This window comes from Schistocerca gregaria, chromosome 2 (genome assembly GCF_023897955.1).
Source record: "Schistocerca gregaria isolate iqSchGreg1 chromosome 2, iqSchGreg1.2, whole genome shotgun sequence".
Classification (NCBI taxonomy): domain Eukaryota; kingdom Metazoa; phylum Arthropoda; class Insecta; order Orthoptera; family Acrididae; genus Schistocerca; species Schistocerca gregaria.
The window spans coordinates 1,050,263,746-1,050,278,579 of record NC_064921.1 but is presented as its reverse complement, the minus strand read 5'-3'; the positions used below and the strand labels follow the sequence as shown (position 1 = coordinate 1,050,278,579).

Genomic DNA, 14,834 nt, shown 5'->3' with positions numbered 1-14,834 from the left:
ATTCCCAACATTCCAAAGAAACTTGACAGAACACTATACCATCCGGCTGTCATCATTGCATTTGTCTGGTAAATACGACAGCTTGTTGAAGCCCGGTGTAAAAACAGAGAACAGTCATGTTATGTCTCAAAGGCACGAATTTCGGTGAGGACATGGCCAATTCTGCTCACGCGAAAACCAACGACTGGATTTCAGGAGTGAATCATGTTCCAAAGCCACGGAAACAACGTTGTCACCGAAGTGAGGCAGTAAAATGGCACAGGAAATCGGATGTCATTGAGCTATACTCGTATTGACCAATGCAGGGTTGTTATAAATACAGTTTGGAGGGAGGCTTCTTTTCAATGTTTATATTTAACTTAATTTTCTTTCAACTTGCTGGTCCTTGAGTGACTCCCTCTTACAAAAAATGTGCTCAAACGTCGCAAGTTTTCATCTGAAAGTCGGTGATGCGTAAATGAGTTTGTCTTGTCACAGAAATTGGATCTGTGAGATCTCACATGTGGTTTCTCGACGATGGAAAACGTATCGTTGCAGCGTGGCTTCAAGCGTGTTAAGATTTTCTATGGATTCATAGGATAAGTAATCAATACCTAAGCACACAATGAATCTTAGCAACAACATCCTCTGTGATCATTAATACTCCCGACCCCACTTATTACTATTGCGCAATGAAAGATTCACAAGTTATACACACAAATGGAAAACAAAGAACGGCAGTACCAAACGCAGTTCATAACCATAGACCGTTTACATTATCAGGACGTACTGAGTGGGTCACTTTGTTTCTGAATACCAAAACGGTTTTTAATTGCAGCAACATCGATGATGATCGAGAAGTGTCACGCTTCAGTGGAGCAACTGAACTTTAATGTATAAATCCTTGCAGTTAGCAGTGTACGCTACTTCTTGTTGTTATGCGGGTATTTACTCCTTTTTAATGTGTCACTTACAAAGATTGCCATGCAGTGGCACTTGAGCTTATTAACTTGAATACTGTTTTACGAATACCTTGTTACAACGACGTTTTTCAACTGAATTGCTATAAGCGGTTTACAACTGGGAGTTGAACCTCTAGGCTAACGGCTTCTGAATGTGAAAAGTAGGTTTACGACTTAGTTCCCGAGCTTTCGGCCGATGAAAGCTATAATACAAACCACGAGAAATTTCTTGTGGCGGGCAGGAAACAAACGTGGTCAATATTCCACAGAAAAAGTTGACTAGAAGCACTAGATCACTGTTTCGCTCGAGTTATGATGTCTTACAAATATTGTTTTAATGACAATAAAAAATATGAGATGTCTTTCTTCGCCAATATTTCATGGTTTTACGCTTAGAAAAAATACTTTTTCCTAGCACATTACTAAAGCACTCTACTCTATACCTGCTTATAATCAGTTGCAATTTAAGCAGAGATAGAGAGAAATTCCGCTCCATTTAGAGTTCAACTTCGTAGATCTGACTCGAGAAGTGCATGTACGTCATCGCTATTTTTCAAATGTATCATGAGTCTTTCTCTTATTGATTTCTTACTACGAATCGTGCATCGCCAAACTTTCGGGTCTCTCTCTGTCCATGCGTTTGCACTGTCTGCAGTTACAGTTGTGTCAATGTGCTTTAGGCCATATAACGACAGCTTGTCTGACAGGACACATCCTGAGGCGCTTGGGAATCGTTGGTTTGGTAGTGGAGGGAAGAGAGGCAGGTAGGAATTGTAGAGGGAGGCCAAGGTATGAATACAGCAAACAAGTTCAAATGGTGTAGGTTGGTGTAATTATTCAGAGATGAAGAGGACTTTACAGGATATACTAGTGCTGAGAGCAGCAGAGCCAGGAGCCACAAAACTCCTCTGTTTACTGTATCTGTTTGTAATGCATTCCCAGCTCTGGGAGCCCATCTTTCCGAAATTAATGCTTAACTTACGTATTACTGTCGACACAAAATTGTTAGCAGCTAGGAGTGATGTTTGGCATTTCCGCCGAAAATTCTGGTGTCCACTTATCTGACGAATCTTACCTCGCGGTCACGCCTACTATGTTTACTACACAATATTGTTGCTGTCAGTCGCCATCATCCAGCCGCACGGTAGCTTCAACTGTGTTGAGATCTTATATGGATACAGTGGAAGAGTAAACAGTAACTAAACGCTCAATGAGCCATAGTTACATCATCTTCTATGGCCTCCAATACCGCCGTACAGGTATTATCACATTTGATACAATAAACCACTTTATGTCCACCTTAAGATGACGGAAATTTTTAAGCATGTGAACTGTTCTACATCGTATAGTACTTTACTGGCCTGTTTTGGCCTGGGGCTGACTTTAACTGTCTCCAATATCACACATTGAGGAGATAATACAAGATAAGCAAGTGGAAAACTTTTTTCGACTTGTGTGTGGGAACAGGTCTCCCATTAAATATATGACACATTTCACCGACGCACCTGTAGCAACCATGAGATACTTGGCTGGCGTTGCTGGGCTTGAAAGCTGCTGATCTTTTTCTTGTTTGTGAACTGAAGTTGGATTACTAAAACTCCGTCTTCTGCGAAACTCACTGTATTCGTTTTTTCTTTATCCAGGCATGTTTCGGCACCTGTAGTATAAACGCTTAGTTTGGCTTTAGAAAAGGCAAAGTCTCCAGAGAGGCAGTTCTGACGTTGCGGTTGATAAAGGAAGCAAGACTAAAGAAAAATCAAGACACGTTCATAGGATTTGTTGTCCTGGAAGAAGCGTTCGACAATGTAAAATGACAAAAGATGTTCGAAATTACGAGGAAAAATAGGGGTAAGCTATAGGGAGAGTCGGGTAATATACTATATGTAAAAGAACCAAGAGGGAGTAATAAGAGTCGACGACCGAGAACGAAGCGCTCGGATTAAGAAGTGTGTAAGACAGGGATGTAGTCTTCGGCCCTATTGTTCAATCTGTACATCGAAGAAGCAAGAATGGAAGTAAAAGAAAGGTCCAGGAGTGGAATTAAAATTCAAGGTGAGAGGATATCAGTGATAAGATTCGCTGATGACACTGCTATCCTTCGTGAAAGTACAGGACAGTTACGTGATCCGCTGTATGGAATGAACAGTCTAATGAGTACAGAATATGGATTGAGAGTAAATTGAAGAAAGACGGAAGTAATGAGAAGGAGCAGAAATGAGAACAGCGAGAAACTTAACATCAGGCTTGATAGTCACGAAGCAGATGAAGTTAAGGAACCCTACTCCCTAGGCAGCAAAGTAACCAGTGACGGACGGAACAAGGAGGACATCAAAAGCAGACCAGCACTGGCAACAAGGGCGTTCCTGGCTAAGAGAAGGCTACTGGTACAAAACATAGGCCTCAATTTGATCAAGAAATTTCTGAGAATATACGTTTGGAGCAGAGCACTGTATGGCAGTGAAACATGGGCTGTGGGAAAACTGGAACAGAAGGGAACAGAATCATTTGAGATGTGGTGATACAGACGAATGTTGAAAATTACGTGGACTGATAAGGTAAGGAATGAGGAGGTTCTACGCAGAGTCGGAGAGAAAAGGAATACAAGGAGAAAGGACATGTGTTAAGACATCAGCGAATGACTTCCATGGTGCTGGAGGGAGCTGTGGGGGGTAAAAAAAAAAAGGCTGATGACTCAGAAGAAAAAAGAAAAGCTATCCTCATTGAATAACATTTTCTTTCGGTAAAAATATTATAAAAATTCAGGGTTGGTTTTCCATTTTCCGCCTAAAAATTATACCATGTACATTTTTATTTTGTTTTAATAGCTCACCTGAAACGAAATTTAAGACCTACTTTTTTCTAAATCTCGATTGTGTAAGTGAAATCGTGTGATACTAGTTGAGAGAGGAGTGAAAAAGATTGAAAATCATAACCTATGACTACAACCAACTAAGAGAAGCCACTATTATGTGAATGGGAATCTTAAGTACAAAAATTGCTCCAGTGATACTCTCGGAAAACGTATTCAAAAATAATAACTGTAAGAAAGTATCATTTCAAGTATCACTCGAGAGATCGCTTTGGTGTAGTTGGGGCTAACCAATAGATTAATGGTTTTGTACATCGCAGCTTCAGACTTCTGAACTGTGACGGCAGCACAGTTACGATAACGGAAAGAACAGTATACTACAGCAATCTTCCAACTGATATGAAGAAAACTGAGGCTCTTAGAAAGTTATAGGGATAATTGTCTAAAGAGGAGAAAATGAAAAGGTTTTGGAACATTATGTATAAATGGAGCACTACGAACAAGAAATGAACTGAGAATTTTTCTTTTCGTTTTCGTTTAAGAAGTATTGTACAAGTATTAACATACTTTTCTTGCGAAAGTTGCGCAGAATTTATTGGTACTTTAAATGTTTAAAGTAGATACACAAATCAGTAAATGCTATAAGCGGAATTTTGTTTTTTATTAACACAATAGTAAAATGTTGTTCATTTAGCTTTAAAATCCCGTATGTCACACAGTCTTAAACTTTTGTATAGGGAATTTTGATAATAAGTTCATGTCATACTTCCATGACTTTCTTAGACGAGTATTAATTCTCATATGCAAAGTAGTTTATAAACAGTTTTTAGTTTATTCAGCAATCAGTTTACCTGTTTTCTCACAAATTTACATGACGTTAGTTACACTGTTTCAAAAATATGTGACTCAAATATAGTTTCTGGTGACTAACAAAATAAAAGTAAGAACGCACATGTCATTGTTGTTAGACATAAAACAGAAAAACCAGCCACTAACTTTCCAGATTATTTTCACAGAAACAGAATGAGACCCACTACCGATAACACGTAGGTCTCGAAACAAATTCCGGTAAAGAACCGTAAACAGAAATACATTGTGCTTTGCAGAAGGCGGAGTTTTTATAAATCCGAAGTTGCTGGAAATTTGAATTGTAAGTTGTTTAGGTTATTAAAGACACTAAATATTCCCTTCGGACCATTAGTTCGCTACCTCAAAATTCTCAGTTTGGGATTTACATCTACATCTACATTCATACTCCGCAAGCCACCCAACGGTGTGTGGCGGAGGGCACTTTACGTGCCACTGTCATTACCTCCATTTTCTGTTCCAGTCGCGTACGGTTCGCGGGAAGAACGACTGTATGAAAGCCTCCGTGCGCGCTCGAATCTCTCTAATTTTACATTCGTGATCTCCACGGGAGGTATAAGTAGAAGGAAGCAGTATATTCGATACCTCATCCAGAAACGCACCCTCTCGAAACCTGGCGAGCAAGCTACACCGCGATGCAGAGCGCCTCTCCTGCAGAGTCTGCCACTTGAGTTTGCTAAACATCTCCGTAACGCTATCACGGTTATCAAATAACCCTATGAGGAAACGCGCCGCTCTTCTTTGGATCTTCTGTATCTCCTCCGTCAACCCAATCTGGTACGGATCCCACACTGATGAGCAATACTCAAGTATAGGTCGAACGAGTGTTTTGTAAGCCACCTCCTTTGTTGATGGACTACATTTTCTAAGGACTCTCTCAATGAATCTCAACCTGGTACCCGCCTTACCAACAATTAATTTTATATGATCATTCCACTTCAAATCGGTCCGCACGCATACTCCCAGATATTTAACAGAAGTAATTGCTACCAGTGTTTGTTCCGCTATCATATAATCATACAATAAAGGATCCTTCTTTCTATGTATTCGCAATACATTACATTTGGCTACGTTAAGGGTCAGTTGCCACTCCCTGCACCAAGTGCCTATCCGCTGCAGATCTTCCTGCATTTCGCTGCAATTTTCTAATGCTGCAACTTCTGTGTATACTACAGCATCATCCGCGAAAAGCCGCATGGAACTTCCGGCACTGTCTACTAGGTATCCTCTAGCACTTGCATAATTTTTGCCCGTAAGCATAGCAGTACCAAGCCATTCTAAAGAGCACGCAAAATCGAGAGTGTGGGAGGGAAGGGAGAAGGGGTACCACAAAAAAATTCATTTTGTTGAACTGTATTAAAAACACGTTTTTCAAAGGGGTATAGAGATGTAAGTCGAATCCAAAATCTGAAAATACTTTGTAGCACACTCTTAGCAATAGCGACGGAGTATCAGTAATGCGTTCTACCGACTTTATGACCACTACAAAAAGATAAAAAATAAAAAAAATGCAAATTTCGTTCGCTGCTTTGGACCTCTGCTCTCAAAACACTTTTAAAATAGATACTGAAGTGTAAGTATGGCCCTGAACCTGGAAATACCGAATACGACATTCATCGGCGAAAGTGATATCCACTGCTGAGACTTAAATCTTTGGGTTAAGTTTAACCAAAAAATTTAAAACGTTAAGGCATACCGTAGAATGATTGGTTAAACACAATAAATACACTGCCAGAAAGAAAATTAGTACACCTGGAAAGACGTCGTTGTTGACGACATATGCCACCTGGGGTTAGCAGATATACTGGCTCGTCCGCCAACAGATACCGTGGCGGGACAGCTACCAGGGAGCAATCTGTGTCTGCCCTTTAGTAGGGAATGCTCTTAGCCAGTGGGCTGAGTGTCGCGCAATCGTGTGAAGCAGGCAGGCAACGATGACACAGAGATGCACTGGTGCTTCCTGCAGCCAACTGAGGTGTTCTGAAAGGTGGGATGGTCGTTTTGGAGGATTGCAAGGTCGGACGTGCTGCACCAGTTGTGCGACGATGCTGATACCAGGCGTAGAAGAGACTCTGGAGGTGCACACAGCACGGACGCCGTCAGGGTCGTCGTTGTAAGGTGAGCAGTGGCGGGTCGTACAGCACAGTTAAGAGGGCATGTGAGTCCTGAGGCGTCAACACGAATTATTTGTGAACCGGTTATCAGCAGCCGGAGTACGGGCGCGCACGCTTCTGTCCCGCCTTCCACTCAGGCCACAGCATCGACGTGCACGGCCCGGCCGGAACACTCAGAGGGTCACTTGGAAGGTGGAGCGGCGCGCCGTGCTCCTCAACAGTACCACGTACCACGTATATCTAGTGAGGGCTGTCTCGCACACTGCATTCGTCCGAGGCACACTGGTCGCATGCCCGGCCTTGTGGTCTGGGGTGCGAAGAGCTCCAACTCTCGTTCACCTTCGGCACGTACAGAATGTTGTTAGACCCGTTCTTTTGCTTTTCTTGCAACAAGAAGGTGATTTGACATGTGGGATAATCGGGTCTACTGCCGGATGTTTTTGTCGCTCTGGCACAATGTTTCAGCCACGTAACTCGTTGCCTTCTTCAGCTGTCTCAGGTAGCAACCACCTGAAGAAGGCAACGAGTTACGTGGCCGAAATATTGTGCCAGAGCGACACAAACATCCGGCAGTAGACCCGATTATCCTACATGTCAAGATCTCGCCGGGAAAGCCTGAAGAGTTACAAGGAGGTGATTTGTTGCTCCAGTAAGACAACGCTCACCCATAGACTGTCTGCGACATTCGAGGTGCTCTGGAAGGCTTAGGGCAGCTTCCCAGGCCAGTAGAATCTCCAGACGTCTCTCCAAACGAGCACATGTGAGATACGATGGGACGGGAAATGACTGGTGCGTCTCGTTAACCAACAACTCTTACAGAACTGCTTGAACAGGTCGAGCAGGCGTGGCATGACGTATCCTAGAAAGGTACTGGCCATCTGCACGATCGAGTAGGTACCACAGTCAGCGCCTGCGTTGCCGTCCGTACAGGCTGCACCATCTATCGTACTGGTGTCGGTGTTTCAGCACCGATCGATACCTAGTACGTCAGAACCGTTGTGCTACTGATCTGTAAATGTCATCATCTCATGTACTCCATATGCAGTGTTGCGAAAATAAATCTTGAATGAACTGGAAACGTCTAAAAGGGTGCAACAATTCCTTCCGGCAGTGATTCGTCTCAAAATTTTAAAGTGCAAGGTAGCTGATTACGTTACAATATTTTCAAAACGTGGTGCTGCGAGGGTTAATATTAGGACGTCTAGTACAGCAACAGACTACTGGCCATTAAAATTGCTACACGACGAAGATGAAGTGCTGCAGACGTGAAATTTAACCGACAGGAAGAAGATGCTGTAAAATGCAAATGATTATCTTTTCAGAGCATCCACACAAGGTTGGCGCCGGTGGCGACACCTACAAAGTGCTGACATGAGGAAAGTTTTCAACCGACTTCTCATACACAAACAGCAGTTGACCGGCGTTGCCTGGTGAAACGTTGTTGTGATGTCTCGTGTAAGGAGGAGAAATGCGTACCAACACGTTTCAGGCTTTGATAAAGGTCAGATTCTAGCCTATCGCGATTGCGGTTTATCGTATCGCGACATTGCTGCTCGCGTTGACCGAGATCCAATGACTGTTAGCAGAATATGGAATCGGTGGGTTCAGGAGGGTAATACGGAACGCCCTGCTGAATCCCAACGGCCTCGCATCACTAGCAGTCGATATAGCAGGCATCTTATCCGCATGGCTGTAAAGGATCGTGCAGCCACGTCTCGATCCCTGAGTCAACAGATGGGGACGTTTGCAAGACAACAACCATATGCACTAACAGTTCGACGACGTTTGCAGCAGCATGGACTATCAGCTCGGAGACCGTGGGTGCGGTTACCCTTGACGCTGCATCACAGACAGGAGCGCCTGCGATGGTGTACTCAACGACGAACCTGGGTGCACGAATGGCAAAACGTCATTTTTTCGGCTGAATCCAGGTTCTGTTTACAGCATCACGATGGTCGCATCCGTGTTTGGCGACCTCGCGGTGAACGCACATCGGAAGCGTGTATTCGTCATCGCCATTCTGGCGTATCACCCGGCGTGATGGTATGGGGTGCCATTGGTTACACGTCTCGGTCACCTCTTGATCGCATTGACGGCACTTTGAACAGTGGACGTTACATTTCAGATGCGTTACGACCGGTGACTCTACCCTTCATTCGATCCCTGCGAAACCCTACATTTCAGCAGGATAATGCTCGACCGCAAGTTGCAGGTCCTGTACGGGCCTTTCTGGATACAGAAAATGTTCGACTGCTGCCCTGGCCAGGACATTCTCCAGATCTCTCACCAACCTGAAACGTCTGGTCGATGGTGGCCGAGCAACTGGCTCGTCACAACACGCCAGTCACTACTCTTGATCAAGTGTGGTATTGTGTTGAAGCTGCATGGGCAGCTGTACCTGAACACGCCATCGGAGCTCTGTTTGACGCAATGCGCAGGTGTATCAGGGCCGCTATTACGGCCAGAGGGGGTTGTTCTGGGTACTGATTTCTCAGGATTTATGCACCCAAATTGCGTGAAAATGTAATCACACATCAGTTCTTGTATAATATATTTGTCGAATAAATACCAGTTTATCATCTGCATTTCTTCTTGGTTTAGTAATTTTAATGGCCAGTGTAGTTTTCGCCCACTAAGGCACTTCCTGTGGCTACGACTGGTTCGTTTCCCTGTCCAGCCTGCTCCTCGACTTTTTTTTTCAGGAAGCCAGAAGTCAGCCACAGGAATAGCAATGTCCCCGCCGTGATCAGAGCGCGCCAGGCGCCGGCCCGCAAAGTCCATTAGACGAGCGGCGCGTGACAGCGAGGGGCCGGCTAATTACGCAAGCCGGCGCCCCGCCCGTGCTTTAATTAGGCCCCGGCTTTGGGCCGGAACACAGTTTTGTTTAATTAAGGCTGTCGGCCGGCGCGTGCGCGAGCGCAGCCGAGGAAATGACGCGGCGAGCGCAGAGCCCGGACCTGGATGCTGCTGGCTGACCCGGCTCTGGTGGTGCGCTAAAGCCGGCCGCGCCGAGGCCTCCGGCATACGCCCATGGAGCCGCCTGCTCGCACGACGTGGTCGCCTGCAACAGAGCAAAGCCACCTAAGTGTCTGAGTCGACCAGCAGTCGCCTCTTACTGCTGCAAAACAAGCTTGCTCTCTCTCTCCCTCTCTCTCTCTGTCCCATCAGGTCTCAGAAGGTTACTTAGTTAGTTACTTAGTTACGTGTTCCATTGATCAATAGCACGGAAAAAACCTTTATGATGTGGAACGTTTCAAATGCACAAGAAATGCGCACAGGAAACAAGCATTTTTTTCATTATAGTGTTATACCTAAATACCGGGTGATCAAAAAGTCAGTATAAATTTAAAAAGTGAATAAATCACGGAATAATGTAGATAGAGAGGTAAAAACTGACACACATGCTTGGAATGACATGGGGTTTTATTAGAACCAAAAAAATACAAAAGTTCAAAAAATGTCCGCCAGATGGTACTTCATCTGGTCAAAATAGCAATAATTAGCATAACAAAGTAAGACAAAATAAAGATGACGTTCTTTACACAAAATGCTCCATATGTCCACCATCATTCCTCAACAATAGCTGTAGTCGAGAAATAATGTTGTGAGCAGCACTGTAAAACCTGTCCGGAGTTATGGTGAGGCATTGGCGTCGGATGTTGTCTTCCAGCATCCCTAGAGATGTCGGTCGATCACGATACACTTGCGACTTCAGGTAACCCCAAAGCCAATAATCGCACGGACTGAGGTCTGGGGACCTGGGAGGCCAAGCATGACGAAACTGGCGGCTGAGCACACGATCATCACCAAACGACGCGGGCAAGAGATCTTTCACGCGTCTAGCAATATGCAGCGTTTTTTCTTGTTCTAATAAAACCCCACGTCATTCCCAGCATGTGTGTCAATTTTTATCTCTCTATCTACATTATTCCGTGGTTTATTAAGTTTTCAAATTTATACTGACTTTTTGATCACCCGGGATTTCTATTATCTATCCCATTCCCTTAAATGGCACAAAATTCAAGAATTCATCTATGGGGTAGAAGGAGTTGTGAAGGAGGTATGATTTCAATTTGTTTTTGAAACTATTACTGCTGTCTCTCAGACACTTTATTTCATCTGGTAATTTTTCAAAAAGTTTTATAGTAGCATATTTTACCCCTTTCTGTGCCAAATATAGGTTGAGTAAAGGACAGTGTATGTCTTTCTTTTTTCTGGTATTGTAATCATGAATGTCGCTGTTGATTTTAAACTGGTCCATGTTGCTGAGAAAAAAATTCATTACTGATTAAATGATCTGTGAAGCAGTTGTAAAAATGGTTCAAATCACTCTCAGCACTATGGCACTTAACATCTGAGGTCATCAGTCCCCTAGAACTCTGAACTACTTAAACCTGACTAACCTATGGACATCACACACATCCATGCCCGAGGCAGGATTCGAACCTGCGACCGTAGCAGTCGCGCGGTTCCGGACTGAACAGAGTAGAACCGCTCGGCCACCGCGGCCGGCTAGATCAGGGTAGACTGAGATTTCGACACTTAGAACAGGTGTTCGAGTACTGATTAATAAACAAAGGAATGCATAGGTTAATAATCAGGCTATATTGAAATACTTAACATGCGTTTTCGTACACTGATGTGACAAAACTCATGGCATAACGCATGCGCATATGCAGATGGTGGTAGTATCGCGTACAAGAGGTATAGAACGGCGACGCATTGGTTGGGCTATCATTTGCACTCGGGTAATTCACATGGATAGATTTCCAAGCGGATTATGGGCGCACGACGGGAGTTTATAGACTTTGTAAGAAAATGGCAGCTGGAGCTAGATGCATGGAACATTCCATTTCGGAAATTGTCAGCAAATTCAGTATTCTGAGATTCAAAATGTCAAAAGTACGCCGAGAACACCTAATTTCAGGCATTACCTCTCGCCACGGGCAATACAGTGGCCGACAGCCTTCACTTGATGACCGGGAGCAATGGCATTTGCGTAGAGTTGTCAGTCGTAATAGACAAGCAACACTGCGTGAAATAACCCCAGAAATCAGTGTGGGACGTGCGACGAACGTATCCTTTGGGAGGCCGCGGCGAAGTTAGGCGTTAATGCGCTATGGCATCAGACGATGGACGCGATTCCAGAACGACATCCCCTGCAGCGCCTCTCCTGGTCTCGTGACCATATTGGCTGGACCGCAGGGGACTAGAAAACCGTGGCAGGAGCAGATGGTAGCTCTCGAGTGTGGCGCAAACCCGACAAACCCGTGGACCCGAGTTGTGAACAAGACACTGCGCAAGCTGCTGCTGGCCCTATAATGGTGTGCATAGACTAAACTGTACATAATTCAGTTCGGCTACTTGGAGACAATTTGTAGCCATTCATGGACTTCATGTTCCCATTATATTCTGCCAGATCACAGGACCGCAATTGTTTGCGATCTGGCTGAAGAACATTCTGGACAATTCGAGCAAATGATCTGTCCTCCGAGATCGCCTGACATGAATTCCAGCGAACATTTATGGGACATAACCGAGAGGTCTACATCTACATCTAGATTTATACTCCGCAAGGCACCCGACGCTGTGTAGCGGAGGGTACTTAACGTGCCACTGTCATTACCTCCCTTTCCTTTTCCAGTCGCGTACGGTTCGCGGGAAGAACGACTGCCGGAAAGCCTCCGTGCACGCTGGAATCTCTCTAATCTTACATTCTCCTCGGGAGATATAGGTAGGGGGAAAAAATATATTCGATACCTCATCCAGAAACGCACCCTCTCGAAACCTGGACAGCAAGCTACACCGCGATGCAGAGCGCCCCTCTTGCAGAGTCTGCCACTCGAGTTTGGTAAACATCTCCATAACGCTCACCAAATAACCCTGTAGCGAAACGCGCTGCTCTTCTTTGGATCTTCTCTATCTCTTCCCTCAGCCCGACCTGGTACAGATGCCACACTGATGAGCAATACTCAAGCATAGATAGAACGACTGTTTCGTAAGCCACCTCCTTTGTTTATGGGCAACTTTTTCTAAGGACTCTCCCAATTAATCTCAACCTTGTACCCGCCTTACCAACAACGCGCCGCTCTTCTTTGGATCTTCTCTATCTCCTCCGTCAGCCCGAACTGGTACAGATACCACACTGATGAGCAATACTCAAGCATAGATAGAACGTGTGTTTTGTAAGCCACCTCCTTTGTTTATGGGCTACTTTTTCTAAGGACTCTCCCAATTAATCTCAACCTTGTACCGGCCTTAACAACAATTAATTTTATATGATCATTCCACTTCAAGTCGTTCTGTACGCATACTCCCAAATATTTTACAGAAGTAACTGTACCAGTGTTTGTTCCGCTATCATATAATCATACAATAAAGGATTCTTCTGTCTATGTATTCGCAATACATTACATTTGTCTATATTAAGGGTCAGTTGCCACTCCCTACACCAAGTGCCCATCCTCTGAAGATCTTCCTGCATTTCGCTGCAATTTTCTAAAGTTGCAGCTATCTCTGTATACTACAGCATCGTCCACGAAAAGCCGCATGTAAGTTCCGACACTATCTACTAGATCATTTATATGTTGTTGTTGATGTGGTCTTCAGTCCTGTGACTGGTGTGATGCAGCTCTCCATGCTACTCTATCCTGAGCAACCTTCTTCATCTCCCAGTACCTACTGCAACCTACATCATTCTGAATCTGGTTACTGTGTTCATCTCTTGGTCTCCCTCTACAATTTTTACCCTCCACGCTGCCCTCCAGTACTAAATTGGTGATCCCTTGATGCCCCAGAACATGTGCTACCAACCGATCCCTTCTTCTAGTCAAGTTGTGCCACAAACTCATCTTCTCCCCAATTCTATTCAATACATCCTTATTAGTTATGTGATCTGCCCATCTAATCTTCAGCATTCTTTTGTAGCACCACATTTCGAAAGCTTCTTTTCTCTTCTTGTCCAAACTATTTATTGTCCATGTTTCACTTCCATGCATGGGTACACTCCATACAAATACTTTGAGAAACGACTTCCTGACACTTAATTCAATACCTGATGTTAACAAATTTCTCTTCTAAAGAAACACTTCCGTTGCCATTGCCAGTCTACATTCTATATTGTCTCTACTTCGACCATCATCAGTTATTTTGCTGGCGAAATAGCAGAACTCCTTTACTACTTTAAGTGTCTCATTTCCTAATCTAATTCCCTCAGCATCACCCGACTTAATGCGACTACATTCCATTATCCTCGTTTTGCTTTTGTTGATGTTCATCTTATATCCTCCTTTCAAGACACTGTCCATTCCGTTCAACTGCTCTTCCAAGTCCTTTGCTGCCTCTGACAGAATTACAATGTCATCGGCGAACCTCAACGTTTTTATTTCTTCTTCTTGGACTTTAATACTTACTCCGAATTTTTCTTTTGTTTCCTTTACTGCTGGTCAATATGCAGACTGAATAACATCGGGGACAGGCTACAACCCTGTCTCATTCCGTTCCCAATCGCTGGTTCCCTTTCGTGCCCTCGACTCTTATAACTGGCATCTGCGTTCTGTTCAAATTGTAAATAGCCTTTCGCTACCTGTATTTTACCTGTGCCACCTTTAGAATTTGAAAGAGAGTATTCCAGTCAACATTGTCTACAAATGCTAGAGACGTAGGTTTGCCTTTCCTTAAATTTTCTTTTAAGATAAGTCGAAGGGTCAGTATTGTCTCACGTGTTCCATTTACATGTATATTGTGAAAAGCAATGGTTCCATAACAGTCCCCTGTGGCACGCCAGAGGTTACTTTAACGTCTGTAGACGTCTCTCCATTGAGAAGAAGATGCTGTGTTCTGTTTACTAAAAACTCTTCAATCCAGGTACACAACTGGTCTAATATTCCTGAGGCTCTTAGTATGTTTGTCAGGTCAGTTTACGCACGAAATCCTGCGCCGGTAACACTTTCGCAATTGTGGACGTTTATAGAGGCAACGTGGCTCAGTATTTCTGCAGGGGACTTCCGGCGACTTGTGGTCCTGCCACATGTGCCTGCAGACCTGTTTTTACAATCCACAGCCCTCGCCGTGCCAGGGTAGCTTTCGTCGTCTCCCCACAGG

General features: G+C 44.2%; 1 protein-coding gene across 1 annotated transcript in view; it reads right to left on the bottom strand.

The window, feature by feature from the left end:
• LOC126336104 (transcriptional regulator ovo) overlaps window positions 1-14,834 on the bottom strand; it is an 820,382-nt gene that overhangs the window by 107,404 nt on the left and 698,144 nt on the right. The window contains exon 3 of the mRNA XM_049999583.1: window positions 9,689-9,792. The gene's annotated coding sequence lies outside the window, so the exon portion shown is untranslated. The remainder of the gene's footprint in view (window positions 1-9,688; window positions 9,793-14,834) is intronic.